Source organism: Zootoca vivipara, chromosome 15, assembly GCF_965207765.1.
Source record: "Zootoca vivipara chromosome 15, rZooViv2.hap1.1, whole genome shotgun sequence".
Taxonomy (NCBI): Eukaryota; Metazoa; Chordata; class Lepidosauria; order Squamata; family Lacertidae; genus Zootoca; species Zootoca vivipara.
This window is the reverse complement of record NC_142598.1, coordinates 31,847,296-31,867,838: the sequence shown is the minus strand read 5'-3', so window position 1 is coordinate 31,867,838 and position 20,543 is coordinate 31,847,296.

The following is a 20,543-nucleotide window of genomic DNA, read 5'->3' as shown; positions in this document are numbered from 1 at the left end:
GGCCATCCAACCTTTGCTTAAAAACCTCCAAGGAAGGAGAGCCCACAACCTCTTAAGTGAGACTGCCACCTCAAGTTCTTCCTGATGTTTAGTCAGAATCTCCTTTCTTGTACCTTGAAGCCCTTGGTTCGAGTCCTACCCTCCAGAGCAGGAGAAAACAAGTTGGCTACATCTTCGATCTTCCCCGCCCCCATGAATGAATGAAAAAAAATGTTTGCTTAACCCTAGACAACAAGTCATTGGAATAAGGTTTTGATTTTCTGAAATATGATTCATGTGCCTTGCCGCATTTCAGGGTAAAGGTTGCCATTAAACCAAACATATTCTTATATTGCAGCACTGAAAATTGTAAAGGCTCTTGAGAAAGATTGACGCAGAACACACGCATCTGCAGCAGTGCAATGTATATACCATAATGATGTGCTGGTTGATGCTTGCACTGTGTTGGAAGCACACAAAAAAGCATTCTTTTGCATTCTTTGTTTTTCCCCCAAGATGTTCTTGATTCCAGAGCATCAGATTCCACCAGTCTGATGTCAATAAAAAGTCAAAGAGCACAGCTCATTTTTAAATACCACAAACTTTTCTCCATCCCGCCCAAAGGAATTTGAGAGGCTTTGCAAATAAATCATTTGCTTATTAAGAATTGCTCTGGCAAGTGGAGTCCTCTTGTGTGTTCTTTGGGTTCTCATGCATTGTGATGTATAATGCTGTAGTCAGTTTATGCATTGATGACATCATTTCCCAATCTCTCTTTTTTATCTCTCTCTCTCTCTCTCTCTCTGATGTAAATGTAACTATTTCCCAGCCACCACTATGCAAAGCTATCTCAAATAGAGATGGATGGGGTCCCCTCGGGGTTGATTTGGGTTGGGACAAAAGTGCAGAAGGAAACAAGGGTGGCGGTGGAAGTCCTACAATTAAAATCCAAGCTGGAAAATAACCTGGGCGTCTTTATGCTTGCATTATTTTTATTACAAGTTGCAGAGATTTGTATTTTGAAGCCAATGAATTATGACGCATGGTGACATCTCTAGCCATTCATGAGGCTTGTCTTGTCTTATTTCACATTGGAAAAAAATGCTTGTTTTCTGAAAGGCAAGCTAAGAACAAAGCAGAGGTATGACAGCAGGGACATATACAAAACATGAAATACTGGCATGGAGAAAAAGATCTGATTATGAGATGGATGATCAAAAGGGAATGCAGTTCATGGATTTAGAATAGGCAAGGACCTGGTCAGCATTTATATTTCTTGGAAGCCCACTTTGAGAAGGGGCCAAAGTAATTAAGCTGAGATTTAATCTTTAACCACAAGTGTGACTTCCCCCCGAACCTTTCTGATGGGAGGGCAAACTGTGGGTCGATTCTAGTACAGGGACCATAAGTTGTTGACCTCAAGTTTAGACCAACAGCTATTTAATAAGAGTTCCAGGGCTCCCAGGACAACCAGGTAACTGAGGAAAGAAACACAACATTTCTAGACTCCTTTATTTTAGGTGGCTACCCCCCAAAAAAAGTTAATGGGCATTCAAATGGTGTGTGCGCGCCCCATCATGTGATTGATTATGCAGGGTGGAGCTTACCTGGGCCTGATGGGAATCGAATGCTGGAGATGTGTGAAGATGGGCTTGAGGGCATCCTGAGCAAGTTTGCAGATGACACCAAATTGGGAGGGGTGGCTAATACCCCAGAGGACAGGATCACACTTCAAAATGACCTAAACAGCTTAGACAACTGGGCCAAAGCAAACAAGATGAATTTTAACAAGGAGAAATGTAAAGTACTACACTTGGGCAAAAAAAATGAAAGGCACAAATACAGGATGGGTGACACCTGGCTTGAGAGCAGTATATGTGAAAAGGATCTAGGAGTTTTGGTAGACCACAAACTTGACATGAGTCAACAGTATGATGCAGCAGCTAAAAAAGCCAATGCAATTCTGGGCTGCATCAATAAGAGTATAGCATCTAGATCAAGGGAAGTAATAGTACCACTGTATTCTGCTCTGGTCAGACCTCACCTGGAGTACTGCGTCCAGTTCTGGGCACCACAGTTCAAGAAGGATACTGACAAGCTGGAACGTGTCCAGAAGAGGGCAACCAAAATGGTCAAAGGCCTGGAAACGATGCCTTATGACAGGGGTGTCAAACTCAAATTCATCGGGGGCCGCATCAGCAGTTTGGTCACCCTCAAAGGGCCGGTTGTATCTGTAGGACTATGTGTCCACTCTTTATTATCATAAATTATTGTCACTGCATTCAATTATTACTGTTTTTTGTAATAATGTAAGTAATAACTAGCTCTGAATACAGAAACATAGTCAGAATAATGGCAAGTAGATATTCAAATGTACAATTATTGTACAATTTATTGAAAAATGATTTTTGGTAACTGCACTGGGTGGTGGAGGCTCGCTAGGGTTTCATGCAGGACCTTTGCAGAGCTACTAGTACCTGGAGATGCTGGGGTCCTTCTGCATGCAGGACAGATGTTCTGCCAGTGAGCCACCACCCTTCACCAAAGGGACTGGCTGAGGTTGACTCACTGAAGCTGCTCTCCTGGTTCCAGGGTTTAAGGGCCAGAAGTATAAAGCAGCATCCTATGTTTCTGAGGAGAGGGAGGGGAGGGGAGGAAGGAAGGAAGAAAGAAAGAAAGAAAGAAAGAAAAGAGGGAGTGGGAGGGAGAGAGGAAGGAAGGAAAGAAAGAGGGGAGAGAAAGAAGAGTAGGAAATAAGGAAGAGAATAAAGAAGGAAAGAAAAAGAAAGAGGGAGAGAAGACGGAAAGGGAGAAAGATGGAAGGAAGTAGAGGGAAAGAAAGAATAAGAATGAGGGAGAGGAAGAAAGTTGGGAAGGACGGAAGGAAGAAAGGAAGGAAGTAAGGAAGAAAGAAAGAAAGAAAGAAAAGAGGGAGCAGGAGGGAGAGAGGAAGGAAAGAGGTGAGAGAAATAAGAGTAGGAAAGAAGGAATAAAGAAGGAAAGAAAAAGAAAGAGGGAGAGAAGACAGAGATAAAGAAGGAAGGAAGGAGAGGGAAAGAAAGAATAAGAACGAGAGAGAGGAAGAAAGAAAGGGAAGGGGGGGTCGCCGCCTTGATTCAGCGCCAGAAAAGAGCGCGAAGGGACCCAGGGGCAAAAAGCATTTCCCTGGCCCCAGCTGTTTGTCGGCGCTTTGTTGGCACGGCGCTTCAGCAGCAAGGTCCCACTGCTGGGTCCCGCTGGCTGGGGCGCTCGGCGGGCCACATGACGAGGTCTGGCGGGCCGGATTTGGCCCCCGGGCCTTGTGTTTGACACCCGTGCCTTATGAGGAACGGCTTAGGGAGCTGGGCATGTTTAGCCTGGAGAAGAGAAGGTTAAGGGGTGGAATGATAGCCATGTTCAAATATATAAAAGGATGTCATATAGAGGAGGGTGAAAGGTTGTTTTCTGCTGCTCCAGAGAAGCGGACACATAGCAATGGATTCAAACTACAAGAAAGAAGATTCCACCTAAACATTAGGAATAACTTCCTGATAGTAAGAGCTGTTCGGCAGTGGAATTTTCTCCCAAGGAGCAAAGGTGGAGGTGAAGGTGGAGTCTCCTTCTTTGGAGGTCTTTAAGCAGAGGCTTGACAAGAATGCTTTGATGGTGTTTCCTGCTTGGCAGGGGGTTCGACTGGATGGCCCTTGTGGTCTCTTCCAACTCTATGATTCTATGACACAGGTTGCCCATTGATGCAGGAAGCAATGGATTTCAGTACATTGCACCTGCATGCTCCTTTGGTTATAAAAATGGACTGTACTTCCCATTTTATTTGTGATTGGAACTGGCCTGAGCAGGGCCGTCTTAAGCCTATCCGGCGCCGTGGTTCAAAGATCCCTCCACCCGCCCCCCATTTCCCAGAGTTGCTGACCTTTTTACAGCACTGCCAGCAGCTTTGCAGAGCTGGAGGAGACGGGCAGCGGCTGGAGGGCGGCTCCTCTGGCAGGGAAGAGGCGGAGGCTCCGGGCACGGCGCTGCTTCAGCGCGACAGGTGAGGGCACTGCACCACGCCCAGCCTAGCCTCCGCCTCTTCCCTGGTGCCCATGCCTTGGTGGCCATGGCAGGCAAAGGCTCCGGGCGCGGCGCTGCTTCGACGTGGCAGATGAGGGCAGTGAGCTGATGCCAGGAGGCGCTGCATCCAGCCTCCGCCTCTTCCTAGGCGCCTTCCAGAACTCAGCGCAAACTTGGCGCCCTGGTGCCCCGCGCCACTTGCCTCTATGCGCAAGATGCCCCTGGGCCTGAGTTGAACGAAACATGTCTGCTACTGCCACCGTGTGCAGTTTGAGCCTGAGACTTCGAAAGCCTATTCCTCAAGCCATGCAAGACCTGTAATTTCTATAAATGCATATTATGAGTTGTGCGCTTTAAAGAGCAATGAACTAACTATATAATTTGGCAACTTTCAAAGGCAGACCTAGGCCCTGTAATAATACTGGAATCGGTAACAGAAATGATATGTTTGGAGGGTGTAAAATGATTACTCCCTTAGGTGCAGTACTAAAATACTTATTTGGTCCATTTAGCAAGTACAAATAATAGCTGCTCGATACAAGATACGGTTTATGGAATGCAGCACAACTGAGTGAAAAGATGGGCCTTCAGGGCAGTTATGGAGAAGAAATTCCTTTGCATGCATTACAGTATCTGGTTCTGATCATCCTTGAACTAGATGATATTTTGGGACCATTCCAATGTTCGCTGAGTCCAGCCTTCCTTGATGAAGCTGTAGCCAGGCCAAAATTGATTCCCCATTGCTCAAACAGCAAAAGCTAACTAGAATAGCTTCCCCTTCGTTCCTCACTTCTATCCCTAAATAGAGTTCTGATGGGCTAGCCAAAGCCAAAGTTTGTCAACATATAATAGGAACTGTCCTATTACAAGCCCATTCAAAAAAGGGGGGGAGGCTTCGAGAGCTCATTTGTTCCTATGAGATTTTTTTCATCTCTCTCTCTCTCTCTCTCTCTCTCTCTCTCTCTCTCTCTCTCTCTCTCTATATATATATATATATATATATATATATATATATAATCACCATGCTGCAACCGATCAATGATGCAGCTCACATGAGGTCAAAGAAAGTTTGTTAAGTTTGGGTGTGCATCTGAAGTCCTGGGCATTTGTCCAAACCATGAATGAAAGGAGACAGTATGGGTTGTCATTTTTTAAGCATACATGAAATCTACAACTTTTAATTCATAGTTCCTAAGAGAATTGTAGTAATAGAGGCCATTCGAGTGTGTAAACTACATGCTGTCGGTGCACATTTAGTTTGTCCTTTAAATAGATACATTTTCTAAACACCACAAAATGTTCCGTGATTACATATGCTTTGCATCCAAAATAACTCTCTCTAATGCCATTATATCTAAAATGAAGGGCTTTATAAGAAGTTCAGGGCATATATTATCTTTGTTGAACTCAGGGGGTGGGAGTGAGGGACTTCATCAACAGAGAGGAAAATACATGGGAGGGTTCAAAGAAATTATGATTATGATTATTATGATTATTATTCCCCACCCACTGGCTAGGTTTCCTAGTCACTTTGGACAGCTTAAAGGTAAAGGGAGCCCTGACCATTAGGTCCAGTTGTGACCGACTCTGGGGTTGCGACGCTCATCTCACGTTATTGGCTTCCGGGTCATGTGGCCAGCATGACAAAGCCGCTTCTGGCGAACCAGAGCAGCACACGGAAACGCCGTTTACCTTCCCGCTGTAGCGGTACCTATTTATCTACTTGCACTTTGACGTGCTTTCAAACTGCTAGGTTGGCAGGAGCTGGGACCGAGCAACGGGAGCTCACCCCATCGCGGGGATTCGAACCGCCGACCTTCTGATCGGCAAGCCCTAGGCTCAATGGTTTAACCCACTTACACTACATATAAATACATAGTAAAATGTCCAGCACTGATCACTACTCATAACTGGAGAGGTGAGGAACAACCTTAGACTAATTTATTATTCTCCATCTCTCTGTATATTGCACCTTCAACAAAAATTTCCCAGGTTTCTTACTTATAAAGAAACTACAAAACAATTAACAAACGATGCAGGTGCAAACCAAGATAAAGGCACCAGAACTCCAAAACCATATGCCCATTGCTGTGGTGTTCATGTGGAAAAGCAATGTGGGTTGGTTCCAGCTCATCAGTTTTGCTCATTAGACCCATTGAAATTAATAGGCAAGGACTAGCTGTAACTCAGGGTTCCTCAAGATGCTCTGTTTATTAAGCAGCCATCAGTGGAATGTCATTCAAAGACTACTGCAGATACTAATATTGGACATCATAAAGCAATTGGATGCATAAAAACTGACTCCTTTGGAAATAAAAATTGTCCAGACCCATTCCAAAGCGTTACTAACCAGAACTTCTTCAAAACAGGTACAAAAACAATCAATGATACATCCATAAAGTTGTATAAAGCACATGCGTATTCAAAGAGGCAACTCCCTTCAAAATAAAGATTTGTTATTGAATACCTTCATCACATGACCTAAGGTTAAATACTCACGTGAAAGAGCAGAGAACATCAACAGAGAACATCGACATCAACAGAGAACATCAACATCAACATCAACCTGCTTCAATTGAATTTTCCAATGCTAAACCTTTCAGCAATATAAATACAGGCATTCTCCATTTCAATGTGCAATTAAACAATTCTACTTCACAAGGACTTCCACTAGTGCAACTGGTCTGCCCCCCCTCCCTCCATGCCTTCCCGCACTACCCTAATTGGTTTGGGGAGTCAGAAGCAGTGCACCGACAGAATGATCTCATAGCACTACATTTAATTTCTCCCTATGATTTTTTCATCCTGTCACTTTCCTAACTGCATAAAGTCCACGTTTGTTACGTTAAGTGGGTTTGTTGTGACAGGGCAACAGACTGCTTTAATACACTTTAATTGTGCAAATCTAAATTCCCAATATGCACTTGAAACCCTCCTCCAAAATATTGACAATCTAGAGGTGGCCTCACTTAAGAACACAAAGAGAGTCTGTTAAAAACAAATGGGAATTCCTTCTCTTCCGCCATTTTGTTTGTTACCACTGCATTGGACATGTATGTTATACTCTGTTGGTGGCAATTTCTATAACATTATTGCAACACATACAAATTTATTCAGCGCTATATGACATGGAGACGCATTTGGCTTGTGGTTCGGACAACCTTCTGCATCCCTTTAAGACATTAAGCATCTCCAGCACATTGTCTAATGGCTATGGCTATAAAAGGAAAAAATGGAAACTTCTGAGATCAAGAGCTGAAAGACAAATGATGTGATGTATTTTAGCTTTCACCAAGTTTCTCTAGGGGTCATTACTTCCAAAACACGACTGCTGCATTGCTTAATTGATTTACATTCTGGGGTTTCAACCAAAGATGTGCCTACAGCACAGTGACCTGAACTTAACAGGGATTAACAGGCCCAGACTCCCTCATCATGGCTCCAGGTAATGGGAATGTGAAGCTTCTGCTATCTTTGAAAATCTGGCCAAGTTCAGTTAAAGGTGTAGAAGTTCAGTTGACCAGAAATTTACAAAAGCCTGAATCCTACATCACAATGTAGAAGGAAGTGAAGCTGAATGGCTGCTGTGAGAAAGGGATTTGTTTATCACCAAGTGCCTATTATTTTCTGGCTGATGACTACAGCATGAAATGAATGACTCTTACAATGTGAGACCGCAGAAAGGCTTTCATCCCTCCTCATGTCATGTCAGATGAAATCCTTCTGAATGAGTCCTACTTGCACATTTTCCAGCCGGATATAAAACCTACTCCTGAGGAGTATGGGTTGTAAAGGGGGAAAGAAATGGTGAAACATAAATATTGCAAGACTTCATCGATGCAGAAATCAAATTATGTACAGCCCTGATTGTGCCTTAGATTTGATCTTCTACCATCACTGCGGCCAAATGAATCAGGCTGGGGTGTAAATGGTACCACAACATTCTGTAACGTATCGCTTTCTCTAAAGGTGTTGAAAGTTTAAGTATAGTTAATAAATATGTAAAATGGAGTGAGGTTCATGAGCCATTAATTTTACAAACATCTGTGTAGGAAATAAAGATACAACTTTGTCCTCTAAATCCCCCCCCCCAAAAGAAAACAGCTGAACTTGTTCTTCCTTTATGTTTCATTTGAGAAAATACCCCCCAGGTTTAAATGCAGAGGGTATACATACTACCTCAGATATGCAGATGACACAACCTTGATGGCAGAAAGTGAGGAGGAATTAAAGAACCTCTTAATGAGGGTGAAAGAGGAGAGCGCAAAATATGGTCTGAAGCTCAACATCAAAAAAAACCAAGATCATGGCCACTGGTCCCATCACATCCTGGCAAATAGAAGGGGAAGAAATGGAGGCAGTGAGAGATTTTACTTTCTTGGGCTCCTTGATCACTGCAGATGGTGACAGCAGTCACGAAATCAAAAGACGCCTGCTTCTTGGGAGAAAAGCAATGACAAACCTAGACAGCATCTTAAAAAGCAGAGACATAACCTTGCCGACAAAGGTCCATATAGTTAAAGCTATGGTTTTCCCAACAGTGATGTATGGAAGTGAGAGCTGGACCATAAAGAAGGCTGATCGCCGAAGAATTGATGCTTTTGAATTATGGTGCTGGAGGAGACTCTTGAAAGTCCCATGGACTGCAAGAAGAACAAACCTATCCATTCTTAAGGAAATCAGCATTGAGTGCTCACTGGAAGGACAGATCCTGAAGCTGAGGCTCCAATACTTTGGCCACCTCATGAGAAGAGAAGAATCCTTGGAAAAGTCCCTGATGTTGGGAAAGATTGAGGGCACTAGGAGAAGGGGACGACAGAGGACGAGATGGTTGGACAGTGTTCTCGAAGCTACGAACATGAGTTTGACCAAACTGCGGGAGGCAGTGCAAGACAGAAGTGCCTGGCATGCTATGGTCCATGGGGTCATGAAGAGTCGGACATGACTAAACGACTAAACAACAACAACAACAACAACAACAACAACAACACATACTATGCTATATATATTTGATTTTATAGATGTTTTTCAAAAGCACATTTGAACTATTCCAATTGATGGTCCCCATGGGCTGCACTGAGCGAATTTCATGGATTGATAACACCAGCCGGCCACCTGTAATTGTATATTGTTACCAATGACAATTGGAAGTGATGGAATAGTCACCTGCTCCTCCACCACACTGTGTGGCCAACATAGCTGCCAAGTTTTCCCTTTTCTCATGAGGAAGCCTATTCAGCATGAGGGAATTTCCCTTAAAAAAAGGGATAACTTGGCAGCTATGGTGGCCAATATCTCTTTGCCAAGAGCTCAAGGGGTGGGGGACACCAATACATCATCTTGCCAAGGATACAAGGGAGCCTAGGTATGGCTGTTGCTCCCTCTGCTCTAGAGGACAGCTTGCTTCCTGAATGCACATGTGTACTCCATCCGTTTCTCTAGCCTCCATGCAGCCCAAGGTGCTGGCAATGCACTACACCACAGCATGAAGCAGAAATGCATCCTGGTTCTTCCTGAGGTGGGTCCACCTCACAAGAATAGAGTTGCACTGAGCATTAGAGCCCCTGAGTCTCCTCTTTAATTTTCATTACCAATGAGTTACAAAACAGATATGAGCAGTGGCACAACAAAAGCACCCCCCCCTTTTTTTGTCGCAAGCAGCAGGAATACAAAACTCACTCATGGTCTGTGAAGACATACAGAGTTGTGGTCATAGAACAATACAGAGGAGCAGTAATTTGATGGCAGCGATGGCAGCAATTGTGTAATAATCAATAGCTGCCTTTGATAAATCAGCCACACAAAGTCTATTTATAACAATAGTGGACGGGTGGCATGGCTGGCTGCATTTTTGCTGCTTACCAGGAGGTAGAAGCTGGCATGGTGCAATGGCACAAGAGAGAGAGAGAGGGAGAGAGAGGGAGAGAGAGGGAGGGAGAGGAGAGAGAGAGAGAGAGAGAGAGAGAGAGAGAGAGAGAGAGAGAGAGAGAGAGAGAGAGAGAGAGAGAGAGAGAGAGAGAGAGAAAGTGTCCTGGATTGGCTCCACTGGTATGTTTGCCCCTTGCCACCACCTCACCCATTCTCCTCTATCTCTCAGTAAGCATCAGCAGCACAATCGACTGGTGGCCTACAGAGACCGGGTAGGAAGACTTTGAATTTGATATCCCACTTTATCACTACCCGAAGGAGTCTCAAAGCGGCTAACATTCTCCTTTCCCTTCCTCCCCCACAACAAACACTCTGTCTGTGAGGTAAGTGGGGCTGAGAGACTTCAAAGAAGTGTGACTAGCCCAAGGTCACCCAGCAGCTGCATGTGGAGGAGGGGAGACGCAAACCCGGTTGCCCAGATTACGAGTCTACCACTCTTAACCACTACACCACACTGGCTCTTGTGTGGTGAAGGGGCTTGTGTCTGCCTCCTGAAATAGCATGTGGAGCCATTTCCAGCCATGCTCCTGATGGTGGGCTGGCCTGGAAGAGATCCACTAGCTGAGAGAGCAGATCTATCATGAGATTTGCTCAAGCGCCTAAGCTTGCTGTGCGAAGTTGGATCACTGCTGCACCTGAGGAACATGGGAAGCCAAGTCACATCATTGGACCATCTACACTGACTGGCATCACTTCTCCAGACTTTCAGACAGGGAAGTTTTCCCAGCCCTATCTAGAGATGCTGCTTTTTTGAACTGCAGTACCTCCACAGGGCAAAACAGCAGCTTCAACAGATGACTTCATCACAAATAAGCACTAGAGCTTGTTGCATCACAGGGCAGTCTGGGATATTTCTTCAGAAGTAATTCTTACAGCATAAAGATATTCCCAGATGAGGTGTGATCGTTCGTTTCTCCTGGATGGTGTGAACAGATCCATGGCTTGATACAGAGCACGAAAGATGGGTATACATAATAATTATCTCACCCTCCTTTGCTAAATAAAAAGAACACAAAAACCGCAATGAAGGAAATAAAGTAAGTAACGATGTTTTCACCAAAACTAATATAGCAGCTTTGATGACCTTAAATATCTGGAATGAGATCTTATCTCCAACACGGAACACGTTCCTGTGCCAAACTCTCCTTTAAGCTGAAAATGCTTTCATTAACTTCACCAAGATGACTCAGAGAGTTAAGTAGTATCTGGTATGACTCAGGAGAGACTCCCGCCATAAAATTTCATCTGACCAAGCAAATGCCATTCCTGAATTCAATAGGCGTCGGCCAATTTCAGCAAGCTGAAAAGCCTGTCACCCTCCGGTGGAGAAGCTTGTATGAAAGTTAAGTCCCTGGGTGTAAGGATTCTTTCTGCTGTTGCTTGAGATTTCCCAGGCAAAACACTGAAGACTTAGACTGCAATCCTAAAACCAGCATAAGCTTCACTGAAATCCATATGACTTACTTCTGAGTAGACACGGTTAGGATTGCACTGTAAGCCTGTGCAATAAGGCGCCTCCAGATGGCCTGTTTATGGAACAGTCATCCTGATTTGCTTGCATAAAGCTTATCCAGAGGTTAGACCATGTCCTATATTTATATATCCCCCAATATTTCTCCAAGGAAAATCGGTACATCCTATTTCGCCACCATCATGATTTTATTATTTATATCCCACCCATCTGACTGGGTTTCCCCAGCCACTGTGGGCAGCTTCTAACATATAGAAAAACATAATAAAACATTAAACCTTATAAAGTTCCCTATACAGGGCTGCCTTCAGATGTCTTCTAAAGGTTGCATAGTTACTTATCTCCTTGGCTTGTGGGCTGCATAACTCCACATGCTCTAACATTTCTCTAATGATAATGTTGGACATCCTGAGGAAAAGCAGGGCATTCTGGGATCAAATCCGAAACCAGGATGGCTTCTGTAAATCTGTAACTGTCCCTGAAAAATAGGAACACTTGGAGGGTCTGTATTTATTCCACACCCTCCAAGTGTCCCTATTTCCCAGTGACAGTCCCAGGTTTACAGAAGCTGTCCTGGTTTCGGATTTGATCCCGGGATGTCCCACTTTTCCTTAGAATGTGCTTATTTTCATCGGAGAAATGTTGGAGGGCATGGAATAGCATGTCTCTATTTTCACTGGAGAAATGTTGGACGGTATGTTATTCTGATTTGCCTGCACAGTGTTTATAAATATTCCTGCTAATCATTTGTCCATCTCACACTTTTCTGTTCATTTCCCTGTCACTTTCCTGGCTGCAAAAAGTCTGTTTGTTTGTTTTAAGTAGATTTGTGGCACCGGGGCAACTGAGAATTTTTTCCCACTTCAATTGCACAAGCCTACATTTCTGTTGTGAAGCTGAATCCCTCCTGCAAAATACGGACAGCCTGGAGATGACCATTACTGTATGAACAGCACATACCATCACTTCCATGTCTTGCTGTTGCGAAGAGAAGCTTGGCTTCCCTTCAAGGCTTTTAGGAGCTTGTTTCACATGGAGGCAGTTTCCTTCATATACCCTTAAATCTGTATAGTGGCTTCATATCCACATCATGAAAAGATAGATATGGTTGATCACACAGCCTTCTGGACTAAGCTCCTTTCCAGATACATATTTCCTAATCCTCCCAGAGGTCACCACCGTAACACAATTCCTATTAAAAGCATCATCTCACCCAAGCACTTGGCCTTCTGGCTTACTGAGCACCAGTGAAGCATTTCCATCCCAATTTCACAGTTGTGCCACTGTCATCGCAACGCCACGATGAGTCTCTTGCATCTCACATCCCTCCCCCCTTTCAAGGATTTGGAGAAGAAGTGAGAAAAGGAAAAACTGCAAGTCGCACATGCTTGCTTCCTCACTTCTCGACAACTCAAACTGGCATCAGACATCTTGACTCCACGTCAGGCTGGGCTGGTTATTGTTCATTCACAAGGAAGGCCACTCCTATTTGATCCAGAAGGTAATACATGCCATGAATGATGAGATATCTAAGGGCTGCTTAAGAGGTGCATATTTATCACCTGAAGATTTTGGCATCAAGTAGTGACTTGCGTGGGTGAATGAGTCATCGGGAAGATCAAACACCACAGACAGAATTTCATAGTGCCTCATCTAAAGCACTGGGCTTTCCATTGGTTCATACATTCTGCTGAAAATCACATGTTAAGAATTCAGCTGATAAGAACGAGTTGTGTGCATGGACATGTGACATAGGAGCCAACTCCTAAGGGCCTGGGTCCCTCTGGCCCCCCCAATAAAATATTTGAGGGGGCCGGGCCCCCCAAAGTTGATGGGTATTGCCATTGAAATAAAGGGGTGCACCAAATCTTGTGATCAATTATGTGGGTTGGGGCTTGTTGTTGTTTAGTCGTGTCCGACTCTTCGTGACCCCATGGACCGGAGCATGGCAGGCTTTCCTGTCTTCCACTGCCTCCTGCAGTTTGGTCAGACTCATGTTGGTAACTTCGAGAACACTGTCCAACCATCTTGTCCTCTGTCGTCCCCTTCTCCTTATGCCCTCCATCTTTCCCAACATCAGGGTCTTTACCAGGGAGTCTTCTCTTCTCATGAGGTGGCCAAAGTATTGGAGCCTCAGCTTCAGGATCTGTCCTTCCAGTGAGCACTCAGGGCTGATTTCCTTCAGAATGGATAGGTTTGATCTTCTTGCAGTCCATGGGACTCTCAAGAGTCTCCTCCAGCACCATAATTCAAAAGCATCAATTCTTTGGCAATCAGCTTTCTTTATGGTCCAGCTCTCACTTCCATACATCACTACTGGGAAAACCATAGCTTTAACTATACAGACCTTTGTTGGCAAGGTGATGTCTCTGCTTTTTAAGATGCTGTCTGCTTTTTAAGATGCTTTTAAAGATGTGTCAACATGTGTAATTTGGAGCCACACAAAGCAAGTCTGTTTGCAGGTAGGTAGCTGTGTTGGTCTGATGTAGTCAAAACAAAATAAAAAAATTCCTTCCAGTAGCACCTTAAGGTAAAGGGACCCCTGACCATTAGGTCCAGTCGTGACCAACTCTGGGGTTGCGACACTCATCTCACATTATTGGCCGAGGGAGCCGGCGTACAGCTTCCAGGTCATGTGGCCAGCATGACAAAGCCGCTTCTGGCGAACCAGAGCAGCACACGGGAATGCCGTTTACCTCCCCGCTGTAGCGGTTCCTATTTATCTACTTGCACTTTGACGTGCTTTCGAACTGCTAGGTCGGCAGGAGCTGGGACCAAGCAACGGGAGCTCACCCCATCGCAGGGATTCAAACCGCCGACCTTCTGATCAGCAAGCCCTAGGCTCTGTGGTTTAACCCACAGCACCACCTGCACCTTAGAGACCAGCTAAGTTTGTCATTGGTATGAGCTTTCGTGTGCATCTGAAGGAGTGTACATGCACAGAAATGTTCATACCAATGACAAACTATCTGATTACATCAGTGGGAAAAGAAAGAGTTGAAGAGCAGAGGCTGCCTCCAGAAAAGCAGCCAGTTCCCCCCCCCCCAACCAATATCCATTTCAGCATGATGTAATGCCAGGTTAAATATCAACTCAGCTATTCCCTGAGAAAATCTTTGACCCAAAACTAATAGGAATTTCTCTGAAACAGACAAAAGAAAAGGGGGAAATAAAATCTGCTATGAAGCTGTGTATCTGCTGCCTGTAGGACAAGACACAATTCTAACACCCACTGTTCATATTCCCCTTCATCTCCTGCCTCTAAGGATCTTCCAGAAATCACTTTATAACGGGCACCCAAAGCTCAGTTGGAGAAATGAAATGAAGGAATATACAATGCAGGAATTTGGACCTTCATTGGGGAGGCTGGAGAAGTGATCAAACGTGACCTGGCCAGCTTTTAAATTCAGAATCACGGCCGGCTCTACCATTAGACAGAGTGAGCCAACCCCCTCGGGCAGCAGGTGCATTAATGTCAGCCGCCATGACCACCAACTGGGATGGCTTTAAGAGTCCCCTCCAACAAATCCAACAAATTCATGGAGGATAAGGCTCTCTGTGGCTGCTAAACCTGATGGATATGTTCTACCTTCGCTGCCAGAGACATCATGCTTCTAGATACCAGTTGCAAGGAACTGCAAGAAGAGAAAGTGCTCTTGTGCTTAGCTCCTTCTTGGGTCCCCCCCCCAAGGCATCTGGTTGGCTACTGTGAGAATGGGATGCTGGGCCAGATAGGCCACCGATTCAGGCAGCTCACCTTCTGTTCTTAGAAATGTTTCATGGTATCAGCAATTTCAAAGATAGTTATAAATGCTGTGAAAAGAGCAAAAGCACATATTTCTGCTAAGACTAAGCTGAGAGTGACAGTATGGTAATTGAAAACGCGTCCATCCATTTCTGTCCAGCTGCCACTTTATGATATCAGGGAGTGTTTTAGTGTCAGTCCTTTGTCCAAACTTACCTTCCTTATCTTGTCCTTTTGGGGACAATGTCTGTTTCTTCCTTCTTTGGAAAGGCTGCCCGTGAGATGCGTGAGTAAACGGGAGCTATCATGCTCTGCGGATCGTATTATCACATGCTCAGAGATATCCAATGCATCATCAAAGTTTTGCTAAACCGTAGATAGCTGACTGATTCCAGTGGGAATTTTCCACAAAGGTGAGATTCTGAATTATCGCAAGCCAGGGTGGGGCATCATTTTCAGCCGGGCGTGGGCATTCCCTTGTGGGAAATCTTCCAGAGGCTACATGCCAATGATGGGCAGGGCCACGGGCAAAGGTGGGCAAAACAATAGAGGTCATTCTTTCCTTTATTTCGTAGTCCGAATTCCTGCCATGCGGATCCAGAGGTTTCTGCACACACAAACACACCCACCCACCCCTGTCTCTCCACCCAGGTAAGCAAACCAAAAGGCAATGTCACGATTCAAGGACAAAATCCAGCCAGGCAAAAATTGTCAACAAGGTTGTGGAGGAGAGCCAGGGAAAGGCGTGGCTTATAGAAAGAGGCATGTCTTGGGAAGGAGTCCCAAGAGACTGATGTACAGGTCTGTTGGACTGCATTTGGGCCTGATGCACTCCCCATCCCACCCCTGAACTACAGGCTATACTACTCCTAGCTTTGGATGCTCTTCCCTCATACAATTACAGATTGTGTGGTGAAGAGAGTGAGGTCACACCAACCCTGTATGACTTTGAATTAGGTGTTCTAAATATTGCAGGGTATCTACATGTAGAGAGCAGGTTGCGATCCCAGCCACAACACCACCCTCCCTTGCGCAGTGGCTGTAGCCAATGCTTGTTGTTGTTGTTTAGTCATTTAGTCATGTCCGACTCTTCATGACCCCAGAGCATGGACCAGAGCATGGACCAGAGCATGCCAGGCACTCCTGTCTTCCACTGCCTCCCGCAGTTTGGTCAAACTCATGCTCGTAGCTTCGAGAACACTGTCCAACCATCTCGTCCTCTGCCATCCCCTTCTCCTTGTGCCCTCCATCTTTCCCAACACCAGGGTCTTTACCAGGGAGTCTTCTCTTCTCATGAGGTGGCCAAAGTATTGGAGCCTCAGCTTCAGGATCTGTCCTTCCAGTGAGCACTCAGGGCTGATTTCCTTCAGAATGGATAGGTTTTTATCTTCTTGCAGTCCACGGGACTCTCAAGAGTCTCCTCCAGCACCATAATTCAAAAGCATCAATTCTTTGGCAATCAGCCTTCTTTATGGTCCAGCTCTCACTTCCATGCATCACTACTGGGGAAACCATGGCTTTAACTATACAGACCTTTGTCGGCAAGGTGATGTCTCTGCTTTTTAAGATGCTGCCTAGGTTTGTCATTACTTTTCTCCCAAGAGGCAGGATAGCCAATGCTATTCTTCTAGAAAAATGAGGTGCCAGAACTCACTGGAAAACCTCCCTTATTCTCTTAGAATGGCAATGGCGCCCACCTGAGAGGTGCTGGAACTGAGTTCCACCTGGGGGGGGGGAGCCCTGGTTGTAGCAAAGGTGTGATCAAGCAACTGAAGCAGGCAAGAAATCCAGATTATAAATGGCCGCAACTTTATGAGTTACAGATGTAGGTGGAATTTTGGCTAAGCCACTGGGTATATATCTGTATCAGTCTCTTGTTTGGAGGGCTGAAACTTTGACAGGGTAGCGCCAAGGATTATGGCCTCCTGCAAACACTGATCTGCTGAGGTGGGCATCCTAAGGCTGCCGCTCAAAGCTCTGTGGCCCGTCTGCCCCCATGCTTGGCTTCTGGACAGAGACTTCCACAAAGACCCCCTTAACAGGGTACGCTGAATATGCCACTGGGTGACGCACCACTTCACCCAAAAGCTTGATGACTAGCATTGATTAGTCAGGAGCAGCTAGCTTTTATCACCACTGAACCAACGATTCGGCCACAGCCAATGTGCAGTCAACCGGCAAGGCTCTATTCATTAGCAGGCCCTGATTGGCCCATTTGAAATTAATAGTTTGGCTGGGCAATCCCGCCCCCTGCAACCCAGGGAGATTCCCAAGTGTCCTGGCTGCTGGGGATGGCTTCTGATTGTGAGGGGCCACAACCGCCGCCCACCCAGGAAAGGGATAAGTGGCCAATTTCTGCTTCAGACCTCTATCTCTCTCACACACAGCAGTATATGGATTGGGTGACTGGGAGTAGGAAGGGTACAGGCCTGGGCAGGAGGTCATTGTAGGCATAGGTCTTCCCTCATGTGATTATAAGCATGTGTTTTAATATATTTTGATTTGTGTTGTCAGATTTTACATTATTGTTTGTACATTGCTCCGTAATCTATATATATGAAGGGCAATTTAGAAATGAAATTAAGTAATGCAAACAAAAAGGGCTAGGGCAGTGGCTATCAACCAGTGTGCTGTGACACCCTGGGGTGCCGTGGATGATGGTCAGGGATGCTGCGGGCAACACTGACCTCTGTCCCTCTTTCCTTCCCTCCCTCCTCTGATACCCTCTTGTGTCTCTGCCTCCCAAAGGCTCGTGCGGCTGTTTGTTGCTGCAGTCCTGGCTACAAGCTCCCCAGGCGAATGGTACCTCTGGGGCTGGCCAGGGGGTGCTGGTTGCCAGGAGCTGAGGCAGCATCAGAGCAAGCAAGCAGGTGAGGGAGCCTAGTCAGCCAATCCACCAGTTCTTGCTGTTGGTAATGGATAGGCAAGTAGGAGGCCAGGCAGGCAGGCAGGCAGGCAGGCAGGCGCTGTGCTGGCCTTTCTTGTGCTTGCTGTGTGCAAGGCCTGCCTAGGAGCTGAGTGACTAGTGTTGAAGGCAAACCTTTACACCATGCAGGCCTGGCAGCACCCACTGCTGCCACCAGGGCCGTCTCTAGCCCCGGGCCAGATGGCGCAAGGCGCCAGGGTGCCTGGCCACCAGGGGCGCGGAAGGGGCGCTTAACGGCTGGTGTCTGGAAGCAGCTGCCGCCGGCGCCCCCCCCCTCTTGAAGCAGAATCAGTGAGACTCCTGCCTAGAGTGGCACCAAGCGCCTGTTGCCACTCTAGGCAGGAGTCTCGCTGATTCTGCTTCAAGAGGAGGAGAGGAGAGGAAGCTCAAGGGCCGTGTGCCCTCGCCGGGTCACTCCAGGTGCTGATGCGGCAGCTGGGGCTGGGGCTGCTCCTCCTCCTGCTGGCCATGCTGTGGGGCGGGGAAGCTCTCCCAGCTCAGGGGGTCCCGAGGCCGCTGCCATCCTCTGCCTCAGCGGCACCCTTGGCCACGCCACCACGCCCGTCCTGGGCAGCAGTGGCAGCAGCGGTTCCCCCAGCGGCGAGGCGGCATGGAGCAGCAATGCCTGGAGGGTGCCTCCGCCATGCCGCGGCAGGCAAAGTGCCGCTCAGTAAAGGTCAGTAACTCTGGGAAACAGGGGGGGGGCGCCGGAGGGACCTTTGCACCATGGCGCCGGATGGGCTTAAGACAGCCCTGGCTGCCACTGCTGACTCATTTCTGGCCTCACTTGAACCTTTGGCCAATCTCCATTGTGCCGCTAAGGCTGGGGGTATTCTCTTCCCAGACCCCTGTGGAGCAGTGTGAGGAGGCACCTCTCTTTGGGGTGGGATGGGGAAGCTCAGAGACCAGGGGCGGCAGCAGCAGCTGCCCAGAAGACTCCCGAGGAGAGAGGAGAGGAGAGAAGGCTGAGGGAACACTCCACAAGGGAGGGTGTCTGAAAATTGGTAAGAGGCTGCCAGCTCTGTAGGCAAGGGGTGATGTAACTGGGCCCCACAGAGGTGCCACAGAAGGAATGTAGTTGGTCAAGGGAGCCATGGACTCAGAAAGGAGGTTCTGACCCTGGTTTTTTGCTTTTGTTTTAATTGCAAGCTGAGCAGCAACTTAAGAAGAGCAATATGCAAAGAGAAGCGCGTGTGTGTGTGTGTGTTTTGGGAGGGGGTGATATCTAGAGGAAAACAGGAAAGGAGCAAAAGGGGATCGGCAGGGAGTAGAAGTTTAATTCTTGCTTTTCTATATATACTGTATTCTTTAAAAATCAATACATATATAAAAGAGTGTGTGTGCATGCACACAGACAAGTTGATCTTACACTTTGGCTTCTATTTTTATTTTAAAAAAAGAAAAGGCAGAAAATTAGGATCAGGCTATGCACGCAACTGAGTGTCACATGTAGTTTGGCCCTAACCATTTACATGTGATATCACAGATTATTTTAACAATGGGCGTGTGCCTCAATTATGTAAAGAGATTAGCTGCCCTGTGATGTTTTGGATTACAGCATTTCATTCTCCACGGCAAAGGCAATATCATGTTCCATCTGTACACGGCGCAGAAGCCTCAAGAGGAAAAGAAAATCCCCGATCAGGTCAGTGGCTGTCCTTTTAAAGGGCAGCAGAAGACCGTGTGTGAGATAAAAGCAAATAAAAGCCAGGTAAAGCTGTTTAGCCTGTTCCCCCGAGTCTAGTAGTAATGTAGTAAGACCAAGGCATCTCTTGTTCCTCAGCCCGCAGTTTGGAGGCTGGGGGATAGACAGCAAGCAAATATGGCCTTAGCAAGCCCAGAATCCTGTTGCTATTCTGAAATAACGGCAACACTCTCTGTTAAAGATATTCAGTCGTGTAGCAATTCACTTGTCCTTCTTACGGGCCAGGATTCTTTCATTAACAGCAGTTCAGAAACTAAGAGTTTTGTGTGAGAAACTTCATAAAGATGCTACCTGTCAGTCATACCCAATTCTTGTGTTACAGTGGGAGCTGATTTGGTAACGTGTGCATAAAGTGGTATTTTCCGCATAGCCAATTACTGGAACAGTTCTCCCCCCAGATTAAAATTGGTGGCACTGAAAAAGTGGTATTTGTAGAGGGGGGGTGTATTCAGTTTGTTAGACACCTTTGGGCATTTTTACAAAAATAAAATAAAATAGGGTGCTACATATAAATAAATGGTGTGTGTGTGTGTGTGTGTGTGTGTGTGTGTGTACTGCATGCACAAATTTGCTCTGAACAGCTCTATAAAATCCTATTTATATTGCTGGGTATATGTCTATATGTATATATATATATATATATATATATATATATATATATATATATATATGGGGCTATCTGTGTACATGTCATAGAATAATAGAATCATAGAGTTGGAAGAGACCACAAGGACCATCC